Source organism: Salvelinus alpinus, chromosome 20 (assembly GCF_045679555.1).
Source record: "Salvelinus alpinus chromosome 20, SLU_Salpinus.1, whole genome shotgun sequence".
NCBI classification, from domain to species: domain Eukaryota; kingdom Metazoa; phylum Chordata; class Actinopteri; order Salmoniformes; family Salmonidae; genus Salvelinus; species Salvelinus alpinus.
The window spans coordinates 35,757,657-35,770,131 of NC_092105.1; positions in this window are offsets into that span (position 1 = coordinate 35,757,657).

The window sequence follows — 12,475 nt, forward strand, 5'->3', positions numbered from 1 at the left end:
TCCGATGGTAGAGTGCAGGCCCATCTTTTTTAAAAGAGTGCAAGCTGAGAGCTACCAAAGTGAGGGGGAGGCGGGAGCTTCACCGGACTGAGGAAGAGTCAGGGAAATCCAATAGCTATATAGCCAGAAAAATCCGAAATAGATCGATTCCAGACGTTCCACCAAGCGGTGGAAGGTGGAAAAAGTTAGAAAAGTCCCGTAGCCAATTTCACAGCGAACATGAAAAAAGTTGACAAAACAAAAAGCAAAACAGACGAGGTACTACACAATTAGAGCAGGCATGTAGGATTTTTCTCTTTCATTTTGAGCCCACAGCAAGAAGGCACCAGAGCCTGCCATGCTAACGGGTTCCCATTAGTTAACACAGCCACAAAGTCCGTGAAGAGCTTGAGCTAGCTACCGAGCTAGCATACAAACTTGGTAGCACGGAGTAGATCCTCCATATGACGTTGAGAAATAGCGCATTGTGGGTAGTTTAGAAGGTATCTGAATAAGTTAATAAATATGTAATAACCCAAAAACATAACTGTTTACTTTGAAGTAGCCAGATCGTGACTACAATAAAGTCTTTGACCACACTGTGTTGTTACATTGGTGAGTAAATACTCATATTTCCTACCCTTTAAATTACAGCTAAATACGTGCAAATTCAGAATTTGCAATTAATCACAGCAAATCTTTTGGCAGCACTAGTTCCCTTTCAGTCAGTACTCTCGGTACAACACATCACTATGGGAAGCTGAACTGAAGAACTTAGAATCACACCTGACAAGGCCAATGAAATCACCAAATTTGGTGATAAACAAAGCAACTCAAACAACATTGAAATTGCAGGAATTATGTACTTTTTCTGTTTACATCTCCCGTTTGGCATGTCGCTTGTGATGCAATTCACAGCAGCACATGACAACTGCATCAGAGTATTGAATGAACCACCCCCCTTTTGTTCCATGCTTGTTGAAGATCTAGCTAGCCAGTAACTAGCTAACACTAGACACAGGTGAAAGGGGAGACATATAAGTATCTTTGCCATAGAATTATTATTATTATTTGACCCTGCTGGTCATCTATGAACATTTGAACATCTTGGCCATGTTCTGTTATAATCTCTACCCGGCTCAGCCAGAAGAGGCCTGGTTCCTCTCTAGATTTCTTCATACACTTAGGTTGCAGTCATTAAAACTTGTTTTTCAACCACTCCACAAATGTCTTGTTAACAAACTATAGTTTTGGCAAGTCGGTTAGGACATCTACTTCGTGCATGACACAAGTAATTTTTCCAACAACTGTTTACATACATTATTTCAGTTATAATTCACTATCACAATTCCAGTGGGTCAGAAGTTTACATTGACTGTGCCTCTAAACAGCTTGGAAAATTCCAGAAAATGATGTCAAGGCTTTAAAAGTTTCTGATAGGGTAATTGACTTAATTTGAGGCAATTGGAAGTGTACCTGTGGATGTATTTCAAGGCCTACCTTCAAACTCAGTGCCTCTTTGCTTGACATCAAAAGAAATTAGCCAAGACCACCTAATTTTTTTTTAGACCATCTTGATGGTTCCATCTTGATTTCATCAGACCAGAGAATCTTGTTTCTCATGGTCTGAGAGTCCTTTAGGTGCCTTTTGGCAAACTCCAAGCGGGCTGTCAAGTGCCTTTTACTGAGGAGGGGCTTCCTTCTGGCCACTCTACAATAAAGGCCTGATTGGTGGAGTGCTGCAGAGATGGTTGTCCTTCTGGAAGGTTATCCCATCGCCACATAGGAACTCTGGAGCTCTGTAACGGTGACCATCGGTTCTTGGTCACCTCCCTGACCAAGGCCCTTCTCCACCGATTGCTAAGTTTGGCTGGGTAGCCAGCTCTAGAAGGAGTCTTGGTGGTTCCAAACTTCTTCTATTTAAGAATGATGGAGGTATTGGTATTTTGGTACCATTCCCCAGATCTGTGCCTCGACACAATCCTGTCTCAGAGCCTTATGGACAATTCCTTCAACCTCATTGCTTGGTTTTTGCTCTGACATGCACTGTCAACTGTGGGACCTTATATAGACAGGTATGTGCCACAGGTGGACTCCAATCAAGTTGTAGAAACATCTCAAGGATGATCAATGGAAACATGATCCACCTGAGCTCAATTTCGAGTCTCATAGCAAAGGGGAAGACCAGTGAAATATACATGCTGGAGCGCGTGCTACGGGTGGGTGCTGCTATGGTGACCAGTGAGCTGAGATAAGGCGGGGCTTTACCTAGCAAAGACTTATAGATGACCTGGAGCCAGTGGGTTTGGCGACGAGTATGAAGCGAGGGCCAGCCAACAAGAACATACAGGTCGCAGTGGTGGGTAGTATATGGGGCTTTGATGACAAAACAGATGGCACTGTGATAGACTACATCCAATTTGCTGAGTAGAGTGTTGGAAGATATTTCGTAAAATGACATCGCCGAAGTCAAGGATCAGTAGGATACTCAGTTTTACGAGGGTATGTTTGGCAGCATGAGTGAAGGATGCTTTGTTTCCGAATAGGAAGCCGATTCTAGATTTAATTTTGGATTGGAGATGCTTAATGTGAGTCTGGAAGGAGAGTTTACAGTCTAACCAGACACCTAGGTATTTGTAGTTGTCCACATACAGTTGAAGTCGGAAGTTTACATACACTTAGGTTGGAGTCATTAAAACTGTTTTTCAACCACTTCACACATTTTTTGTTAACAAACTATAGTTTTGGCAAGTCGGTTAGGAGATCTATATTGTGCATGACACAAGTAATCTTTCCAGCAATTGTTTACAGACATACAGTGGGGAGAACAAGTATTTGATACACTGCCGATTTTGCAGGTTTTCCTACTTACAAAGCATGTAGAGGTCTGTAATTTTTATCATAGGTACACTTCAACTGTGAGAGACGGAATCTAAAACAAAAATCCAGAAAATCACATTGTATGATTTTTAAGTAATTAATTTGCATGCTTTGTAAGTAGGAAAACCTGCAAAATCAGCAGTGTATCAAATACTTGTTCTCCCCACTGTATTATTTCAGGTATAATTCACTGTATCACAACCCACATTTCCAGTGGGTCAGAAGTTTACATACACTAAGTTGACTGTGCCTTTAAACAGCTTGGAAAATTCCAGAAAATTATGTCATGGCTTTAGAAGCTTCTGATAGGCTAATTGACATAATTTGAGTCAATTGGAGGTGTACCTGTGGATGTATTTCAAGGCCTACCTTCAAATTCAGTGCCTCTTTGCTTGACATCATAGGAAAATCTAAATAAATCAGCCAAGACCTCAGAAAACAAATTGTAGACCTCCACAAGTCCGGTTCATCATTGGGAGTAATTTCCAAATGCCTGAAGGTACCATGTTCATCTGTACAAACAATAGTAAGCAAGTATAAACACCATGGGATCAGGCAGCCGCCATACCGCTCAGGAAGGAGACGCGTTCTGCCTCCTAGAGATTAACGTACTTTGGTACGAAAAGTGCAAATTAATCACAGAACAACAGCAAAGGACCTTGTGAAGATGCTGAAGGAGAAGGGTACAAAAGTATATATATCTATATATCGACATAACCTGAAAGGCCGCTCAGCAAGGAAGAAGCCACTGCTCCAAAATCGCCATAAAAAAGCCAGACTATGGTTTGCACATGGGGACAAAGATTGTACTTTTTGGAGAAATGTCCTCTGGTCTGATGAAACAAAAATAGAACTGTTTGGTCATAATGACCATCGTTATGTTTGGAGGAAAAAGGGGGAGGCTTGCAAGCCGAAGAACAATATCCCAACCGTTAAGCATGGGGGTGGCAGCATCATGTTCTGGGGGTGCTTTGCTGCAGGAGGGACTGGTGCACTTCACAAAATAGATGGCATCATGAGGCAGGAAAATTATGTGGATATATTGAAGCAACATCTCAAGACATCAGTCAGGAAGTTAAAGCTTGGTCGCAAATGGGTCTTCCAAATGGACAATGACCCCAAGCATACTTCCAAAGTTGTGGGAATGTGATGAAAGAAATAAAGCTGAAAGAAATAATTCTCTCTACTATTATTCTGACATTTCACATTCTTAAGATAAAGCGGTGATCCTAACTGACCAAAGACAGGGAATTCTTACTAGGATTAAATGTCAGGAATTGTAGATAAACTGAGTTTAAATGTATTTGGCTAAGGTGAATGTAAAATTCCGACTTCAACTGTACATTTTGGTGGGGTAAAAATAAATAAATGTGGGATGCATGCCAGCAAAGCCACTACACAACACAACACTAAACAATGCATTAATTGAACTATAACGGTGACAAACGGTGCCCACAAACTGTTAGGGCCTACATAAGCAGTCCCAACACCTTACCACTGCTACCCCTGGCTATCAGCGGAGCCTCATTTACTGCCTTTAGAAAAACATAGCTGATATGGCTGACCTGCTTAAACAAATGTGGTCTCTACTGACAATTGAGATGTACAAACTATGGCATAAGGGGATGACAAGCGGATAAGAGGCAATCCGTAATTTCGATTAAGACATTAATGAGCGAGCTAGGACGGACGTAGTCAAAATAACTATTTGTTCAGCACTTTTGAAATGTACAGCAACAGAATTCAGAACATGGGCCGTTCTTACAGTGTTCTCCCTGTACACCAAGTCTGAACTGTAGGATAAATAAAGGGGGCCTAAAAGCAGACAATGAAAGCTCTTACAATATTTGATGATTATATTTCTCAAAAACAGGTTATAGGGTACATGTCAGAACAGTAGGCAAAATTAGGAGGTGAAAATAGACCAAATTATTAGGGTGAGGCAAATGGGCTACTAATAGCTTACTACACAACATATACTTAGTATTACTTTCTTAGCTACAGTATACATATCTCCTTGGTATATTACATAATTTATTAAGCAGCATACAATACATTTTTGGACTCAGCTTGTTGTGCTGTGCTCACTTGAAAAGGAAGGTGGCGCGGCAGCCCTTCGTTGGCAAATTTTGTCATCAAAGTGTGGCATTATCTAGATGTATGGTGCTTTCAAGACAACTGGGAACTCAAAGGAAACAAAAGTTGAATCATGATGACGTCAGTGATCTTCAGGTCATAGCTCTAGAAAGAGGCCCGAGTTCCGAATTTACATTTCCGAGTTGGATGAAAGTTAAAAAAGTTTTTCCCAAGTTCCCAGTTGTCTTGAACTCACTAAAGTCCGATTTTGCTGTTCCAAGTTGTTTTGAGCACGGCACAAATCATGCTTCATTGACAGCATGGCCAATGCTGAATGTTTATCTTTTTAAACTAGGAAAAGAGACCCTTCATCTTAGACTTGGGACCACACAGCCACTCAACTGAATAGAAGGCTAGTGATTGCTTTGCAATGCTTGCAGTTAGCCATACTGATTCCTTCAGAACCACTCATTGTTGACGCAACGCTCCGTATTTTCTGCTGGCTTGCCCCACCACCACAGAAAGCACTGAGCTAGGCTGAAACACCTGCATTTTGGAGCTGCCTTACTCAAGAAAACAAAAAGAGACCATGTTTGTATGCGGCTTTATTAACTCAATGATATATATATGTGACACGTATTAATGCCAAAATAACATGCAAAACAGAAATGCTCCCAATAAAAATAAAACATGCCAACTGGTCGCCACTGGTCTGAATACTTTCCCAATGCACTGTATTTTACCAAGCTACCAATTACTTCACACTGGAAGAAGTTAAGCTACACTAAAGTTATCCTTAAGAAAAATATAGCTTTTGACTAAAGCTACTTTAAAAAAGTAGTTCACTACATCCGAACTACTTAGTGAAAAATTATCATATTTGAAATTTCATTGACTACTAATTGCAAGAACAGAACACTCTGGAGTCAGATGTTAACCGAATGTGCAATTTAGCCTATTAAACACTAAAACTAGGTTTTATCCGACTGGATAAATAAAGAAAGAAATGTACCTCCGACTTCTTAGACCTAAGTTGCACCCCTGGCAAAATGTGCTGTAGTTTAATTACTAGTTGAACTACATGTAGTTCACTACTCCCCTACATTGCAGCCAAGTTTCAGCCCCCTGTCAATCAGGTTTTTGGCTACAATGTCCTGGTACTGGGTAAAGTTCATGATGCCGTTGACCTTAACAAGGGCCCGGGCCAGTGGAAGCAAAATAGCCCATCACACCAGCCTTCACTTTGGCTCCCCCTACTATCCAGCGCAGACATTCGGCGTCGACGGCCTTCTAGCTGCTGCCGAAACTGCTGCTGGCAAACGCCCTTCGCTCATCAACCCCGGACTTGTCTCGTCATCATTACACACACCTGGTTCCAATCCCCACTCCATCACTGTATATATCACATTGTAAATGTTGCTTGTTTTCCTGAGAGGAATCTTTATTACTTAAGTACTTTATTATTTTCCACTTTAGGTTTCGTCCCACTTTTATATACACTTCCTCTAGTCCTTTTACAACCCCCTATCCCAGTCCATGCCCTAGACAACCGTCCCCTAGGAACAGGACTGGTGTGCCAGACCACGATTCCCATTTTCCTCACAGTTGCTCACAACCACCATGAACACATCACTTTCCTCATCTTAGACTCTCCTGCACACCCCATAGTTTTAGGTTTTCTCTGGTTACAGTTCCATAACCCCAGGATATCGTGGACAGAGAGGAGGTTGTTGGGTTGTTCGAAGGAGTGTCAGAGGAAGTGTCCCTCTGTGTCTATCAGTGCCACCTCCTTGGAAAGTCCGGAACAGGCCACCCACGTCCCTATCCCGAAGGAAAACTGGGACCTACAGGTGGCTTTTTCAAAGACTCATGTAATACCTACATGTTTCAACAGACCACCATAGTCCCTGTGCCCAAGGAAGCAAAGGTAACCTGCATAAATTATTACTGCCTCGAAGCACTCACATCACTGGGGCAAAGTTTCCTGCAATCCAGGACCTATATAATAGGCGGTATCAGAGGAAAGCCCATAAAATTGTCAGAGACTCCAGTCACCCTAGTCATAGACAGTTTTCTCTGCTACCGCATGGCAAGCAGTACCAGAGCACCAAGTCTTGGACCAAAAGGCTCCTTAACAGCTTCTACACCCTAGCCATAAGACTGCTGAACAACTAATCAAGGGGCCACCGGACTATTACATTGACCCCCCTCCATTTGTTTTGTACACTGCTGCTACTCACTGTTTATTATCTATGCATAGTCACTTCACCCATACCTACATGTTCAAATTACGTCCAACCTGTACCCCCACACACTGACTCGGTACCGGTACCCCCTGTATATAGCCTCGTTATTGTTATGTTATTGTGTTCATTTTTATTATTTTTTACTTTAGTTTATTTGGTAAATATTTTCTTAACTCTTCTTGAACTGCACTGTTGGTTAATGAATCTCAAAGAAACCAACTGTATTAAGTATCAATTTTGCCATGCGGTTTCTAAGTACACCAAGTAAATAGGATACTGTATGTAAAAATGTTAGACAGAACATCATTATCACATCAAAGCACTGCTAGTGCCACGTTCAGTTTAGTTACTCTAGCCCCTCTGTAATGGCTTCCGTTCTGTCTCTTTAGTATGCCTAATGTCCTTTATCCAGCTAAAGTGTTTCCCTATTAATATGTTATTATTCCAGCAACATGATTTCCTCTACATTAATGACAGTCCATGCTCTATTTGTAGCTGTTACACTGAAAAAAATTACTTTTACTTTGAAGAAATTCTGGGCTATGAAGAAAAAATATGAAGGAGTCTTTCTTGTGGAATTGCGATTCATTGAATAACTTGAATAGATCAATGTCCTCGCCCCTGCGGAAATCGAATTAGCATAATACAAAAATCGCCATAAAAATCTGTTAGTTTAAACTAGAGAAATCCGTTTTCTTCTTTGGATGCATCTCAATCCACCGCATCCACCCATGTCGCACTTACGCATCTGCGGTGAAAGGTGACAGAGCTAGAGCGGTGTTTGTCAGACCATAAGACATCCCAAAAGTCAGTCTTCTCACAAAATCGTCTGTAGCTTGTCTGTAGCGTCCGAACGGTTTGGCCTAGAAAACTATTATGACCCCTCTATGGAGAGATGAAACTCTCACGAACATGTACAGTGTTGGTTGTTTTGCTCTAGGACACCCACAGGCTTCACAAGACTCATCTGAAGTTCCCCCAGTACCAGTTGAATGGAAGTATACAGTGCCTTCGGAAAGTATTCAGACCCCATTTACTTTCTCCACATTTTGTTATGTTACAGCCTTAATCTAAAATTGATTTTTTTAAATACCCTCAGCAATCTACACACAATAACCCATAATGCAAACATTTCAAAAAAACTGTTTTGTCAAGCCAAGCCATGAGGTCGAAGGAATTGTCCATAGAGCTCTGAGACAGGATTGTGTCAAGGTACAAAGATCTGGGTACCAACAAATGTCTGCAGCATTGGTCCCCAAGAACACAGTGGCCTCCATCATTCTTAGACTGAAAAGGTTTGGAACCACCAAAAATCTTCCTAGAGCTGGCCCCCAGTCCAAACTGAGCAATCGTGGGAGAAAGGACCTTGGTCAGGGAGGTGACCAAGAACCCGATGGTCACTCACCAAGAACCTGATGGTCACTCTGACAGAGCTCTAGAGTTCCTCTGTGGAGATGGGAGAACCTTCCAGAAGGACAACCATCTCTGCAGCACCCCACCAATCAGGCCTTTATGGTAGAGCGGCCAGACGGATGCCCCTCCTCAGTAAAAGGCACATGAAAGCCTGCTTGGAGTTTGCCAAAAGGCACCTAAAGACTCTTAGACCATGAGAAACAACATTCTCTGGTCTGATGAAACCAACATTAAACTATTTGGCCTGAATGCTAAGCGTCACGTCTGGAGGAAACCTGGCACCATTCCTATGGTGAAGCATGATGGTGTTAGCATCATGCTGTGGGGATGTTGTTCAGCGGCAGGGACTGTGAGACTAGTCAGGATCGAGGCAAAGATGAACGGAACAAAGACAGAGAGATCCTTGATGAAAACCTGCTCCAGAACCTCAGACTGGGGCAAATGTTCACCTTCCAGCAGGACAATGACCCTAAGCACACAGCCAAGACAACGCAGGAGTGGCTTCGGGACAAGTCTCTGATTGTCCTTGAGTGGCCCAGCCAGAGCCCGGACTTAAATCTGATCTAACATCTCTGGAGAGATTGTAAAATAGCTGTGCAGCGACGCTCCCCATCCAACCTGACAGAGCTTGAAAGGATCTGTAGAGAAGAATTGGAGAAACTTCCCAAATACAGGTGTGCCAAGCTTGTAGCATCATACCCAAGAGGACTCGAGGCTGTAATCGCTGCAAAGGGTGCTTCAACAAAGTACTGAGTAAAGGGTCTGAATCCTTATGTAAATGTAATATTTTATATATATATTAGAAAACATTTCTAAATAACTGTTTTTGCTTTGTCATTATGGGGTTTTGTTTATAGATTGATGAGGAATTTAAAAACATAATTTTTAGAGTAAGGCTGTGACCTAACAAAATGTGGGAAAAGTCATGAGAGTTGAATACTTTCCTAAGGCACTGTATATGGAGACTGTTTAGTGCCAAAAATAAGGGGTTAAGCACATGTAAAAAAAAATATATATATATAAATCCTGATCTTTCTTATATCTCTCAGATATAGGACATACACTTCAGAACAAACTTCCTTTTTTTTGTGGGATTGTCTGTTGTTCCATGTAGTGAATCTGTTATTCAATGCGTTTGTATGGGCTAATAAAAGGCCAAATAAAACATTTTATCAAATATTTTTTTTATATATTTTTGGGATACTTCAAGGGGTCTTGAAATTCAAAATACAATAGCAAAATGATCCTTGGTATGACCTTCTTAAAACAATTCCATCGCTTAGTAGAACCCCTCCCCCAGCTTAGACTCTTATGGGTTAAAAGATAATGAATACTATGAGCAACCACAAAGAACATTCCAACTATGCCATATAATGGTATGCCGTTGATAACTGTTTCAGGGAGTTCCATTTTTCTTCACGTATTCAGGATAATGACATTTCCTTTCTGTGAACTTCTGGCTTGTCAATTGTTCAATAGCCTCATCACTGACTGACTGAAATAAAAGCCACACAACTTTCTTTCTCAACAGTTTATCAATCAAGTTGATCATCTCATTATTGCTAGCCCAAATGTGTGAGCATGTGAGACAGATTGAGATATGGTTCTCCTGGCACAATGTGATCAGTTCAGTGGTAGAGCTGTTCACAGCTTGATCAATGGCTGCTAGCTGGTCCCGTAGCGTTTCCATAAACAGAAATATGGCTGTAAAGCGCTTTAACACTCTAAGTGCGGCTTATCCCTCAGCTTCTGTTTCCATGGCGACGCGCAGCACTTTGGTTCCAGCCCCTCCACCCCCAACTTCGCCTTACTCCTCTTGTATTACAGCCACAAACATAAAGTACAGTTGGATGGGTTGTTATGTGGGCAGCGATACGCAAACACGCACAGGGACGCATGCGTACACACACACCACACACACTTCTGTCTCTTCGAGAACGGAACAACATATTTTACTAAGGCCGGAGAATTCCGATGCTCCTTTGTTGTTTTTCAACGGCAGCTCGATGAAGCACATACCCCTGGTATGAATACTGTATGTTGTGTTGTGAAGTTCAGAAGCTCAATTAGCACTGATAAAAGAGTCGGCTGGAGCGCAGAAGAGAAGACAAGGAACATTTGGGTGTGTTAAAAGCGAGGGCTGCTTCCCTTTCCTTCCCTTCACACAAATGTGACAAAACCTAACAGACATGATGTTAGGAGAACTTTGTGAAACTTGAAAACACACTGGAATATGCAGCGAGAAGGCATCGCGAATGCCATTTTTCATTAAGTTTTGCACCACTTAAAATAGCTGTGACACTTTTAACCGTACCCTCCTTTCCCAACTGTCTCAATCCCCTCCTTCCCTCGCTCTTCCCTCTTAACCCCCCCCCCCCCTCCCCCTTGAGCCAGATAAGCTTGTCATAAATCAAACCTGACACGAATCCGCTGCATATGATACAGTTCTGGGAGAACTTAAATACATGGCAGATAACTGTAGATTACTCCAGTCCTCGCCCATGATGCAGTACTTTTGGGGAACTTGCTTCTCTTTCTTGATATTACCCCTCTATGGTGGAGGGCATGTAGCTAGAACTGGTATACTGTATTTACAGCTGCCTAGCGCCTTTGTTTAGATCAACTGTGTTTAAGAGACTGCAGCTTGACTGTCGGTCGCGGTGAAAAGCAGACAGCCAGATTAGTGTCTCTGTGCTGTGTGGCTGGCTGATCAGGATTAAAGTGATTCCTGAATGGGTAGAGATAGGACAGAGTGGGTGGTGGATGCTCCTTCTGCACAGGGAAAGCAAGCAATGCTATGGATTTTGCTACAACACCTCCAGCGAAATAGGATTGTGTCGAACTGAGGAGCAAAATGCTTCGTTATACAACTGCTGTAAAAATGAAACTATTATACAAGCCCTCTATGAGAGGATGGTGTGTTGGGCTCCTCAAACACTGGTTATTTTTGTCTTGCCAAAGTTTGCTGATCAATCCATCAAAACAGTTTCTATGTGAAGAAAATTGTAACGTGTGATGAAATATGTTCCCTTGTTTGTTCAACATAAGGCCACTTTAATAGAATCTGATTGTATTTCTCTGTGAAGCTTGCTTGAAATTCTGTGTCAAGCCAATGGAAACATGGATAGTGTTTCTTTATGTACTCACTCAGCCCACATGATTCTTGATGCCACTCATCTTTGACAAGTGCTGCCCATCCTCTATGTGTTAACTACTTCTGACAGTCTTGCTATTAATATGCTGTCCACCTATCAGAGAGACTATTATCATCAGTCGTGAGGATAAGGCCTCAGACCAGGTGCACAGGGTTGTCTTTCTGGCCTGTCTTTGTAATCTCTGTTATTTCAGAGAAGAAATCAATGCAAGGAGCTTTTCAAATCAAATTGTATTTGTCACATGCGCCGAATACAACCTTATAGTGAAATGCTTACTTACAAGCCCTTAACCAACAATGCTTTAAGAAGAAAAGTGTTAATGAAAAGTGTTAGTGCTTTGATTAGCTGTTCAGGAGGCTTGGGAGTAGAAGCCTTTTGGACCTCAACTTTTGTCTCTCTGTCTGTGCGTACACAAAAATGTTGTGTCCTTAGCTAACCTGTCTTCCTTCTCTCTGTTTGAGGCAACATTCTATTCCGACATTCTATTACCAACATTCTATTTCAGAGCTGTTGGAGATCTGTCTAAGGGCTAACCCATTAGTGATGACTACCTTGATTGTTTATGATGCATTGCAGATGTTGTGTGGTCTGAAGTGAAGACCTACTTTCTTTCTTTCTGAAGGGCAGCGTTGACTTGGCTAAACAAATAATGTCCCCAGCACACTAACAATGAATTCAATAAAATGCCATTTAAAATGTCAGTGAGGGAGGGTACAAAATGAAAAC